The sequence below is a fragment of the Helianthus annuus genome, chromosome 14 (assembly GCF_002127325.2).
Source record: "Helianthus annuus cultivar XRQ/B chromosome 14, HanXRQr2.0-SUNRISE, whole genome shotgun sequence".
NCBI lineage: Eukaryota > Viridiplantae > Streptophyta > Magnoliopsida > Asterales > Asteraceae > Helianthus > Helianthus annuus.
Genome location: NC_035446.2, coordinates 49,658,003 through 49,671,861, shown reverse-complemented (window position 1 = coordinate 49,671,861; position 13,859 = coordinate 49,658,003). Strand labels below are relative to the sequence as shown.

Below are 13,859 nucleotides of genomic sequence, written 5' to 3'. Positions count from 1 at the left end.
AGTGCATAGTTTAGCTTCCAGAAAGTTTATATTTTAACCATTGTATCCACACTTGGGTTTTAATGTATTTTAGATGTTGGACCTATTCCTAGGCCCTAATTCTATTATCTGACTGCTTTCTGCAGAATTGCTGACACAGTGTGTCTTACCGGTGAGTTTACTAGTCTTTCTGACGCAACGCTAAAAGTAATGCATAAAGTAATATTTGAAGTATAAAACATGCATGAATTCACATATATAGCATGTAATCAGACAATGTTAACGCTTAAGCACATAATTGCAGATATTAAATAATAATTAAACTGTACGGAAATTACCAGTTTTGTGCCAGTTGTCAGAGTCCCCCCCTCCCCCCGTTAAAAGAATTTCGTCCCGAAATTCAGGCTGAGTTATTGATGTGCACAAAATGCAACATGTAAATTACATCAATTGTGGCATAAAACTAACCCCTTTTTAGTATTAATGTTGGAAAAAGTGTGTTTTTGTCTTCCTTTAGTATTTTCAGGATTAAATGAGCTCAAATGAACAAAAGGAGCAAAAAGGCAGCTAAATCTAACATAAATACAAAGAAAAAGAACAAACGTGGCATGCCCGACCTCTCGACAGCATTTTCCCAAGCAAAACAAGAAAACAGAAGGCTGAACACGCCCCGTACTCAATGAGCACGGGGGCGTGCCCAAGTGTCAGCAGAAAAGACAAAGTTGTAGAAGCTTCTATCACCCACCACGGGGGCGTGCCCACTGGACACGGGGTCGTGGTCAACTCTAAGATTCGCAGAATCTAGGGAAATCTTGATAGTACAGATACGCTTCTGCACACGGGGTCGTGCTCAACGGACACGGGGGTGTGGTCAACTAATACAGACAAACTGCAATTAATGAAGAAAGAGAAGGAGGATGGGCACGGGGCTGTGCCCAATGGACACGGGGCCGTGCCTGAGCTACTTTTCAGGCTATAAATAGGAGTGCTTGGCTCATTTGCAAACCATCCCTTGGCACACCACCTCTCTCACACTTCACCCACCCACCACCACCATCACAACACCATCATCCATCATAGAGTGTGTGAGTCGTCTCGGGATCCAAGATTGATCGTAAGAGTTCTTGACAATCAAAGGCCATGTTTACCTAAGTCTCTTACATCACTTGGTGAAGACAAGTGTCTAGTGTAATACTTTTTATTTTTAATCTTTTCGCACTTTTTATTTGGTTATGTATTAATGACTTTAATAACTAGTTTCTTATGTTGAAGGTGATTCTTCCTTATTGTTTGTCCGTGGTGTCTTGGCATTATTTTACTGTCCATATAAAATAAAAGATTTTCACCATTCATATCTCCACGGTCTATATGGAGATATGTTGCCTACCTGGTCGGGGGTTAAGGGAACGGTTTGGTAAGAGTCTTGCCTTATTCAGTGTATAGATCCTACAAGGACCTGGGTCAAATTTAGTAGGACCTCCTTCAATACCCACTGGTATTGGATGGCGGGGGTCCAAACTCTTTGATCCCCTCATATGTAAGCTACTATTAAAACTTTAACCCGGCTACTTAGGACTGTATCCCTGCTGACTCAGACTACTTAGCCGAGGGTAACGTCACCTTCAAAAGAGGGGCCTGCCACATTATGCATTAACAACTTAATTAATTATCTTTCAATAATCCGACCCTTTAGGATTGTATCCTTGCTGACTCAAACTACTGGGTTGAGGGTAACGTCACCTTCAAAAGAGGGGCCTACTACAATAACTAAGATAATCTCTTAAAAAGTGCAAAAGTGCGGAAATAATCAAAGGTTACACTACACACGAGTCAGATCCAAGTGATTCATCTTGTCTATCTGTTTTTATTTTTATTTTATTTTTCAGCATTTTAGTTAGTTTTATTTCTCTAGTTTAAAACCTTTTTCTAACTTTTGATTTGATTAGACGTTGAGGATAAACCGGTACTAAAAGCTCTTGTGTCCTTGGACGACCTCGGTATCTTACCAACACTATACTACGCTCACGATGGGTGCACTTGCCCATATGTGTGTTTAGTGTTAGTAAATATCGTGTTTTATAAATTTAAAACTTGGCTAAAAAGTGTAAAAGGGCTTAAAATATACATAAAAAATATAGCACACTTCACGCACATCAGTTATCTCCCGCAGGAGCTTTCTCGAACAGATGGGGGGTACTTGGCTTTGAACCGGTCTTCACGTTCCCACGTGTACTCGGGTCCGTGCTTAGAGTTCCAACGTACTTTGACAAGTTTAATGCGACTTCTCCTTGTTTTATGGATCTTCCAATCCATTACCACAACAGGTTGTTCTGTAAATCGGAGCGTGTCGTCGATATGCATTTCATCCGCAGGGATGATAACTGTTTCTTGGGTTGGACTCTTTTTGAGGTTGGACACACGGAACGTATCATGTATTCCGTTAAGTTCTTCGGGTAATTCTAATTTGTACGCCACGGTACCAATTCTTTCCAAGATCTTGAATGGCCCAATGTATCGTGGATTCAGCTTTCCACATTTTCCGAATCTTGCTACACATTTCCAAGGTGAGACCTTCAACAGAACTTTGTCTCCCACCTTGAATTCTAAGGGTTTTCGTCTTTTATCAGCGTAGCTCTTTTGTCGATCACGAGCCGCCTTAATGTGCTCTCAGATCTGCATGATCTTGTCAGTTGTCTCTTGAACAAGCCCAGGGCCAATCAACTGCTTGTCTCCAGCGTCTGCCTAACACAACGGCGAGCGGCACTTGCGGCCATATAGAGCTTCGAACGCGCGACTTTTATGCTTGTATGGTAGCTGTTATTATAGGAAAACTCAACTAAAGGTAGATGAGTATCCCAGCTACCGCCCAGATCCATAACACATGTGCGAAGCATATATTCCAGTGTTTGTATGGTCCGTTCGCTCTGGTCGTCTGTTTGCGGATGGAAGGCCGTGCTTAGATCTAGCTGAGATCCAAAGGCCTCCTTGAAGGATTGCCAGATCCTTGAAACCAAAACGTCCATCTCTGTCTGAAATAATCGAAATAGGCACTCCATGCCGTGCCACTATTTCCTTAAGATACAACTCAGCAAGCTTTCTAGTGCTATCCTTCTGTCGGATGGGTAGGAAATGTATAGACTTTGTTAATCGATCAACTATCACCCATATCATATCATGCCCTCTAGCTGAATTGTGCTGATTTATGCAAAATTCTGCATTTAAAGTGAGTTTCGGGTGCTTTTTAGTGCATAGTTTAGCTTCCGGAAAGTTTATATGTTAACCATTGTATCCACACTTGGGTTTTAATGTATTTTAGATGTTGGACCTATTCCTAGGCCCTAATTCTATTATCTGACTGTTTTATGCAGAATTGCTAACACAGTGTGTCTTACCGGTGAGTTTACTAGTCTTTCTGACGCAACGCTAAAAGTAATGCATAAAGTAATATTTGAAGTATAAAACGTGCATGAATTCACATATATAGCATGTAATCAGACAATGTTGACGCTTAAGCACATAATTGCAGATATTGAACAATCGATCACGATTAGCACAAGCTACAAGTTTATACGACACCACAAGGTGTCGTAGTGAATGAAATAAATCAATAATAGCGGTGACCGAACAAGCATCACCGTGTTTTGCATGAACACTCGGTCATGATTAGCACAAGCTACAAGTTTATACCGACACCACAAGGTGTTGTAGTGAATGAAATAAATCAATAATAGCGGTGACCGAACAAGCATCACCGTGTTTTGCATGAACACTCGGTCATGATTAGCCCAAGCTACAAGTTCATATCGACACCACAAGGCGTCGTAGTGATTGAAACAATTCAATAATAGTGATGATCAAACAAGTTCACCGTATTTGAAATCAAATGCAAGGTTCAACGATGTGATTATGAAGGTTTGTTTCAAACAAATCTCATAGGATTTTCAATTGATAATGAAACAAATAAATAATGTTTTTCAATCGAAAATGCAAGAGCAATAAATATCACAAAATATTCGATCGATGTTGAAAGAACCGTTAAGAAGTACACCGAAATATGACATGAACTTGTGTACCATTATCTTAATACACGATTGTATTAAGACTGCTTTAATATGATTATTCAACAAAACGGATTTAATACAAATAAACAAATAAATAATTAACTAAATCTGTGTGCAAACGAGATTAGCGCAAGCTTCAAATTTGCGAAAAACGCCACCACAAGGTGGTCGTGATCAAAGAAATGATTCAATGAAGTCGAAAACCAAACAAGCCTGTTATGATTCAAAGCAAATAAAGTGCTGGTTGGGATTATTTTGAATATGATCGCCTCAATCCATCATATGGAATCTTGAATCGAATATATATATTGAGAGTAAGTTCAATCAATTGAACTTAGGTGAAACATAATCCAAAAATGAATTCATGTGTCAATAAGAAAGTTTCGACATGGTTGCAACGAAAAACCATGTATGCCGCTCAAAAGAAAATAAGTTTTCCAAGAAATCCGTTGACTCGATACCAAGGAGTCAACATTTTGCAATAATACGGGTCGTCTAGAATACAATGCAAAGATTTAGTATACGGAATAATATATGAGATGTTGACAAAACAACCATTCGAAGTGAAACCACATGCGTAACAAACAATGCATGTGTAGCGTACGAATTTGTCAAGAAATAAGCAAATGAGTGTTCGCTATCATGAAAGAAAATTTGCGCAATGCAATGACCCTTAGGGGGAGTAGAGATGGAAAAATCTACTCACTATATGCAAAAAATCAAAATTTCAATAAAAGAAATTCAAGGACTTTACCTGGAAGTTCGTGTGATGATCGTTTGTTAGATGACATTACCATGGAATATCGAACGTTGCATATTTGCCATAAATGAAATAGGGGAATGCAATGACGTGTGACTTCTTTTGCAGCGCCAACCATTGTAAGTCTCTTCAGACTAAGTATCGACTGTTGTGAAATCTTGTTTTAACGTACCTCAGCGTGACTCATGTCATTTGCAGGAACATGTGGCAAAGTGTCGTATTTCGGTTGTTGTTCTCCCACTGACGGGATTAACATCGTTGTTTTCGTGCCCATTTGTGTTCTCCCCAAGGCCTTGCCTCGAAAGTCATGTGTGATGTACTTCGACGTTCGCTGACGTATAGTTTAAGTTTCATGTATAGTTGCGCAATAGCATTTCGTTCCGCGTAGGTTACCTGCTCGGGTAAGTGAAATCGCATAGACGACATAATATAATAGCGCTTGCCCGAGTTAATAGTTACGGTTTCTAAGTGAGGACCTTTAATGAGTTTCGACATAAGCTTTTCAAAGGTCCTAAATGCATGTTATCCAAAACTCTCAAAGGTTTGCTTAGTGTATGAATTTATTTCGTGAACCGTGTATCAACACAACACTTGTGTATGTTTAAAACCAAACCCATTGAATCATTGTGTCTACAACGGTTGGAACCCATTTTCGAGTACTAGGCATTCTGTGTGTATTCAACGTCTTATGAATCTAAGTCCCAGAGGAAAATGAGGTTAGAGCCTAAGTATCTCTACAGAAACCTAATTCGCTGAAACCTATAGCCCTGATACCAATCTGTCAGACCCCGAAATATCAGAGCTGGCGTGACTGGACCGGTATCTTCATTGCACAGCGGAAGCAAATAAGCTAAGACTTCTACAAAATGAACGCCGCTAAGGTACTCGAATTCCCATGGGTTCTCCTATTCCAACCATTCCATAGTTTTGAAAATGCAACCTGAGAAAGAACATGCGAAAAAGTCAACATAAAGTTGAGTGAGTTCATAGTTTGTTTTGAAAAGATTTAAAATAAATCTTTTTGATAACCGGTTTAAAGTTGTTGAGAAAATTTAGAAAAAACATTTTCTCGGCATGATATATGAAAACTGTGAGTCTAGCCCATGAGAGTCTTTGTGCATGCACGTGTGAGAATGAGCCGAGCCTAAAAAGAGTCTTTGTAAGCAGGACCAACGCGTCCTTTTACTTGTACATAAGTTGAAAACGTTAGCAAAGTTTGTAAATCCATGTGTTTGTGAGTTTCCATCAAATGAATCTTAAAAACATTTGAAAATTTGAGTATCAAAAGCTGGTATGTAAGCGTCTATGAACCTAATGATCATTAATGTGTAGCTAAGACATTAATATGTGTGTCGACATAGGAAGCACTCAACCCGGTAGACGATTTAAGTGTCGATTCACTTTGAAAGTGACACAAAAGCACCCTAAGTGGCCGCACAAGGACAGTGAGTGGGGCTCGCCCGTACCCGATAGATCTACCCCCTGTTCCGTGGTCCTTAAAAGGATTAATGGTGCCTAAGTTAGCGCCTATTCGCACTTGATCCAAGAATTCATTCCATAGCTTAATCATACCCTAGTTAATATGTATTTCAAAAGAAAAGGGGGACATAAACTCATTGGGTTGCCTCGTTGTTTGAACGCAGACCAACCCAGTCCCGTTGTAGTAACTAGGACATTCCCGTCACTAGTCATCAAAATCATGCACGTTTGCGAAAATACGTGTTTGTTTTGTAAAACCGGTATGTTTAGTATAAACCTTTCGTAAACCTTTCGAGTTCGTTGAAATTCATTTGCAACATGGTTTATAAATATATGTTTTCGTTCATCAGAATAGTGTTTTCTTTTGCAAAAACTTGCATGTCTTTCCACCCCCGAAAACATTTATGAAAATGTAAAACTGTAAAAAGTGGGGGTTATGAACTCACCTTGACATTCCTGTGCAAAGCTAGCTTAGCGTAATTTTGATGTGTCGTTCCAAGGACGTGAATTAGCTAGCGTGCATCTACAGTATTCCTAACAGGGAATAACTTATCAGTTTCTAATTAAACGTAGCTAAACTACGTGTCCGAGCTCTACGGAATCGTTAACTAAATGATTCTATGAAGGTTTTATTATTTGGTTTGAAATAACCAAACTATTGTTAGTCGATCCCGTTTATACTCGGGATAAAACTAAGTCTTGAGATCGACTTAGTTTTCGAGTGTTTAGGATATATATATTTATATATATAAATATAATTACGAAGTCGTATATGATTCGGTAATATACCGTTGTATTTTTCGTAGGATGGAAGTAAATAAATATATATTCATTTATATATATTCGAAAACATGACGTTTGAAACGAATATAAACAGATATACTCCTTTTATAAGACTATTCGGATTCTAGACGATTGAAAGAAATATAAACAATTGAATTTATATTATATGATTTCCGAATATTAAATGTTTGAAATATGAATCCCGAATTTCCGAGGTTCAAAATAAACATAGACGATTATATTTATTCTGCAAAATAACACGAAGTAACGACGTTGAAATAAATATAAACAATTATATTTATTTTATAAAATAAACAATTGTATTGATTTTATAAAGATTATACGAATAACGACGTTTGAACGAAATATAACTAATTATAGTTATGTTGTGAAAGTCTCCGTGTTTTGGGCGTTTGTAATAAACATAAATGATTATATTTATATTAATTAAATATCGGGTTTTTGTTAACTTGTAACGTCGTAAAAATAAATACGTCTTTTTATTTATTCTATAAGAAAACTCGGATTTCAACAAGTATTGGTTAACTAATAAAGTTATGTTTGTATTTCGGATTTTTACGAAATTCAGACAGAGTTTCCTCTGTTTTTGGAATAACCCGACAATAAAAAGTCGTCGTATTTTGTCAAAGCTCAACAATAATTCAAGCAATCCCAACAATATATACTACAATTTTATCAATTACGCCAAAATAAAATGTAAATAGTCGCTAAAGGTATCGGTCGAGCTCGGTTTCACGTTTAACTATATAAAATCTAACTAACGTATAATAACTAGCTTCGACTAAACGTTACCGGGTCCTGAGTTGACCGGGTTTTGACTGCGTTGACCGGGTCTTGACTGCGTTGACCGGGTCTGACCCGTGTTGAATAGTGACCGTGTATTGACCAAGTCGACCCGGTTTGACCCGAGTCGACCCGGTTTGACTTGTTGACTGAACCGGAACCGAGGCTGACCAGTTGACTGACTTTGACCAGTGTTGACCGTGACCCGAACCAACAACTAGAACTAAACCGAAAGCATTCTGATGTTGACGACCTTTTACCAAACCCGAGCCGAACCAAACTTGTACCAAATCTGAACCAAAACAATCTTGAATCTGAACCGAATATCATCAGCAACAACAAAAAAATCACCATCATCTTCAAGCTTCGGGGAAAATTAAAGAAACGGGGGTTTACCGGAATTTTGTCGTACAAAAACCGAAGACCGCCGCCGCTGCTGCTGTGAACAGTGATGCCGTCGCCGGAAACGACGACTTCCTTCTTTTTTTTTCTCACTCGATCACCTCAACCACTGCCGTCACCGCCGTTGTCGGCGAGGTTCCGACGTCTCCGCCGGCCACCAACTCCCATGTAACTTTCTCTCTCATCTGTCCCTCTCTCTCATCTGTCTCTCTCTTTCTGCGTCGTCAAGCCGTTGTGCGCCACCACCAGATGGTGGTGGCCGGCCGTTCCTATTTCAGGTGAGAGACGAGCGAGTGGGTGGAGGAGGGATGGTCGTGTGGTGGGTTTCAGGCGAAGAGGGGTTGGGGGTATAAGAAGAACGGAGGTTGGAGGTGAGTGTGTGGTCGGAGAAGAACGTCACCGGAGTCCAATCGGACTCCCCTGTGCTCACTGGTAGGGACATCAAGTGGGAGGGGGTGGTTTGCGAGTCATCTGATTGTGAAGATGAGACTATGTATTGTTTTATTTGTGTGTAATCGAGAGCATGAGTTCTCTGTGTTTATATTTATTGAAGATAAGATCTGCAGAGAAAGAAAAAGGGATTGGGAAGGAAAGTATGTGGGTGTCGGCTGGTTAAAGTGAAAGAGTGTAGGGTTTCACACTCATTCATAGCTAGGTTTTCACTAGTAGGCTTGGGCCCAAGGCCCACAAGCCTAATCGTGTGTTTTAAGTGGCCCGTAATTCCTACGAGACCCGTTATCAAAACCCGAACTCTCCGTAGTGTCGTAAGTTAAATTTTAGATTTGAAATGCGTAAAATAATGCCGATAGATGTCGTTTACGCGTTCGTTTATCGATTACGGTAAAAACACGTAAAACGCATCGTTGCCGTTTTTCATTTGTTTTTCGATCCGGTTTCGACTACGGTTATTATTAAATCACAGAGCTAAATATATCGTAAAATCTCAGTTTTAAAGGTAATACACATCTCCGATGCTTCCGTTTCGTTGCCGGTGCAACCGCGTTTTTCGTTCACGTCCGCGCTTTGTGGCATACAAAAGCACGTTATATTCACAAAACTAAATTCATAAGTATGAAATATACGTATAAAATTCGTATTTGTCAGCGTTGTCAGTATTTCGCACGGTTTCGATTTGTTGTCGTTTAATATTCAACTGTTTCTCCGCAGATCGTCACACACGCGTTGTAAAGTCGATTAGGCGTTCCTAGACACTCCAAGGGCCTAATTAGGTTTATTTGCGTCTTAAACACTATTTGTTATTGCCTAAACATTTGTTAATCACGTAATTAGAAGCCATTAATTACCAGTTGTCACATAATTTGCTTAGTGGGAACAGGATTCTGAGAATTTTAAAGCACTTGTTTCATCATGGATTTGATATCATCAATGGATGATTCGATGTTTGTCATCCTTTCCGTCAATTCTTTGTATCTGTAGATCCCCTCAATGCAATGGATCTTCACATAATCTTTTATCTAATCTAGAGTGTGGAATCCTCTAGATCAGATTGTCACAGAAAACGTGTAGGAACAGAAATCACCAACAAACTCGATCTTTATTGATTAACTATCAAAAGATTACAATTAATCAAGATCACCAATTCGTCCAAGCCTTTGCTATTACGAATTCTCTCTCTAAAATCTCTCTGTTAGTGATTATAGTGATTAACCTAAACCGCAATGCAAAGCCTTGTTTATATAACACAAGTTTGCAACCTGGGCTATGGTTAATACACATTGGTTGCGAATTGGACAAGCCCAATTCGCCTACCATTCCCCCAATATGGGTTTGGTTTGGCCCAATCACTATTAACTAACTAATACAAAGCTAAACCCGCTAACCATTTATTGTTTCACTAATTACAAGATATCCAAAGACCTAAATCTAAAAGTTGTTGTCACAAACATGCACCAACAGACTCCCCCTTGACAATAGCTTCATACACACTTTGTTTTCAGTCATCTTGCACCGTCTTTGCATCATCTTTGGATAACTTCAGCTTCAATAGTTTCTGTCTTCTGTCAGCAACAGACTCCCCCTAAGTTGATGCATCAAATCACCAAATCTTCAAAATCGTTAGCAATTGAGTAAACTCCAGTTCAGCTTTTGCCTAACAACCTTCAAACTCTTCAAACATTGTCAGAATGTAGAATGGAGGTTTCTTCCATGCATCCAATCAAACTCCTCTTCACTAAACTTCACAGCAACTCATCAAATTACTTCACTTTGCTTCACAGGAACAAATTGCAACTATCTGTATACAACACAAAAACATCTCGAGAACCCATAAGAATTTTTCAACACAGGTTAACAAATTATTATTAATCAAGAGATGTGAAAACTGTATGACAGATTAATAAATTTTCAACTCAACATCAACATTCAAAACTTTCTTTCAACCCACTAAAATATTTGTCCAACACACCAGAACCTGTAAAGTTTTAAAATATAGAACTCAAATCTAACACTAGCTCCCCCTTTTGGTAACAATTCCTCCATGAACAACCATTTTTCGTACATTAAGAATTTTAAAGAAAAAGAAAATCTTTTTGGATTTTTATATTTTCTGACAACAAAGAAAGCACACGGAAATAAACACTCTGTTTTTCTGAGAATCACAAGTTAAGAAGATCATATCAGCCAAATCAAACTGTTTCACACTTGCAGTTCATTTTTTCTTCCAATTTTCATGGAAAGGAGTTCAAGACGATCACCAGTATTGTTTATCCACTTAAACAAAACACATGAACATTTCAAGTACCTTTACCTGGTGATACATTTAAGATAATATAATTCTAATGTACTAATGTGTCCCACTTCAGGACATACCCCCCACGATCAAGGTATGCACAAAGATTCCTCGTAGTAGGTGAGTATACTGAATTCATCCTTTATGTTTTATAACGTTAGATAATTGGTGATCAGGTCAGTACTTTCGTACAGCAAAGAGACCAATATCCAACGAGGGTTAAGGCAAATACCAAAAATGGTACGATTTATGCATTTTGCACATTTGAATGACTCTCCAGGGGAGCTTCTTCAATTTCTAGGTTTTTAGCATTTTAGCTCTTTAAAGATATCTTTGTTGTGCCTAGGTCAGCATGTATCTGGATGCAGCAGAAGGACAACCCTGATATCCCGGATGACATAACAGTATAAAGACCCAAAACCTCGGATTTTGGCAATCTATCAACGCAAGATTTAAGGTTATAAAACCATACGCCACTGATATGTTACCCACTCATACTCAATTCTTTATGTTTATATCACCATGGTAAGTTGATTATTTCATGTCTCTTGACTACTGGTACATCATATGATGAAGCTGCTATCACACTTATGTAATTTTAAGTTCAATTTCAGTGTGACAAGTCTAACATACTGATGTACTATCATCTCTTCTTTTTCACATAGTGAAAACTCATTTTTTATTTTTTTATTTTTTTTTTATTTTTGTGGTTTTCCATTTTTTCTAATTTTTGATTTTTTAAGAAAGCAGTAAACTATTTACAAAATTCTTATGAAAAACTGGTTATTCAGGATTCCTCATCCTGTTGAGTTCGACTATATGTTCAAATCAAGCCCTGTCAAATGCTTTTGTGTAAAGATCTGCCACGTTATCTAGTGTGTCGACTCTATGCAGTTCAATCATTTTCTTTTCAGCACAATCCCATATAAAATGATGACGAATGTCAATATGTTTTGTGTGACTGTGTTTTACAAGATTATTTGTTATGGAGATTGTGGCATTGTTGTCTATCATAATAGGAGTGCGAGTGAAATTCAAACTGTAATCGCTCATTTGTTGTTGTATCCATAGAACCTGAGAGCAACAGCTACACGCAGCAATGTATTCAGCTTCACATGAAGACGTAGACACACAGGCTTGTTTCTTGCACTAACCACGACACAAGTCTTCCCCCTAAGAACTGACAACCACATGTGGTAGATTTTCTGGTTGACTTGCATCCTCTGAAATCTAAATCAGTGTAGGCAATAAACTCCAGGTCACTATCAGCAGGGTAACATAACCCAAACTTAGGCTTTCCCTTCAAGTAACGAAGAATTCACTTCACCGCCTTCATATGCAATTCCTTTGGATTTGCTTGATTTCTGGCACACAAACATACAGCGAACATAATGTTTGGTCTTGAAGCAGTAAGATACATCAACGATCCAATCATGGCCCTATATTGAGTTGGATCAACATCATCCATACTCTCAGCATCTAGACCAATGTTCTGATTTTCACAAATGGGTGTATTAAAAGTTGTGCAATCCTCCATTTTAAAACGAGTCAAGATGTCATACACATACTTCTTCTGATGAATAAAGATCCCATCCTTCTTTTGTTCTACTTGCAACCCTGTTAAGATCTAAGGCTCTCATGATTGTGTTTGTTTATAATAGATGAACAATTAACGAACATGATTCAGTGATTTATGCAGCGGAAATGAACACAAACTTTGTAAACACAATCAAAGAGGAAAATAGTTTTGATAAACACATGCTTTCCATTAGTCGAAAGATTACAAAACGAATCAAAAGATTACAATGCATGCTTACAACAAAACTCCCCCTCAGCCTGATACTCCCTGGTTGATTGCGCAAGATGAAAGGATTGGATCAGAGGAGAAGAACTCACTCTTCAATCAAATGTAACAGTACAGGGTACTGTTCCATTTATAGGCAAATCAAACCACTGCAGCATCTAAGCTGACGTCACCATGAAAGTGACATCTAATAACGTAACAACCTTTAACCACTGTTACATATAACTACTCCTAGCTAAACACTGATACTATTACCATAGACAAAGTAAACAATTGTTTCTTCAATCCACTGCTTTATTCCAAGCAGGGCTTTGGTCTTTAGCAGCACTTGACTTAGGGCAGTAGATTAAGGAGCAGCACTTTGTCTTCAGCAGTTGTTGTACACAAGCAGTACTTAATGGACAGCAGTTGTAGTATATAAACAGTGGATGAGGGCCATCAGATGTTATAAACACTTTCAAGGGGAAAGTCTAATGCAATAAGCTGCTTATGCTGAATCCACTATTGTGAACTGGTTTTGGCTCTCATTGTCTGTTCCTCTGATAGGGTTCAATCCTAACAATCTCCCCCTGGAACATATAATGCCAAAACCCTTCGTTATTCTAGATTTTTATTGTCTCATCAGAAGTTCCCTAACTTGTCCTTTAAATTGTAGTTCAAAATCCATGGAACTTGTATCATCCTCATCCCTACACAGTATAAGCTCAAGGAGATCTTGTAGATCTTCAACACTCAGGCCCAGTGCTTGTTCCCTTGATATGTGCTTTGCTTCTCCATTGGATCTGATCAGTGTCAATACATGGGTCTTTTAATCAAACATCCATTTTAGTATTTTTGAACCCAATGGGTTTCTTGGGAGAGTTTTATTTACTGATGAGTTGGGAGATTGTGGCCTTGTGAGAATTTGTTGATCAGTAAGCTTTTGCTAGTTCAGAGTTTTCAGCTGACATTTGTTTGAAGGTCTTTTTTATGATGTCATTTGCTGCAGCAATGTCTTCTATAGTTTCCTTTTCAATCTGCTCTTGCCTTTTTCTTTGA

The 13,859-nt window shown here is 38.4% G+C and overlaps 1 long non-coding RNA gene across 1 annotated transcript; it reads right to left on the bottom strand.

The window, feature by feature from the left end:
- Positions 1-7,745: 7,745 nt before the first annotated feature.
- On the bottom strand, positions 7,746-8,873 carry LOC110905441. Its single transcript, XR_002573122.2, has 2 exons — positions 8,263-8,873; positions 7,746-8,180 (listed from the first exon to the last, which is right to left on the bottom strand). It is a non-coding gene; the product is annotated as an uncharacterized LOC110905441 (long non-coding RNA).
- Between the last annotated feature and the right edge of the window lie 4,986 nt (positions 8,874-13,859).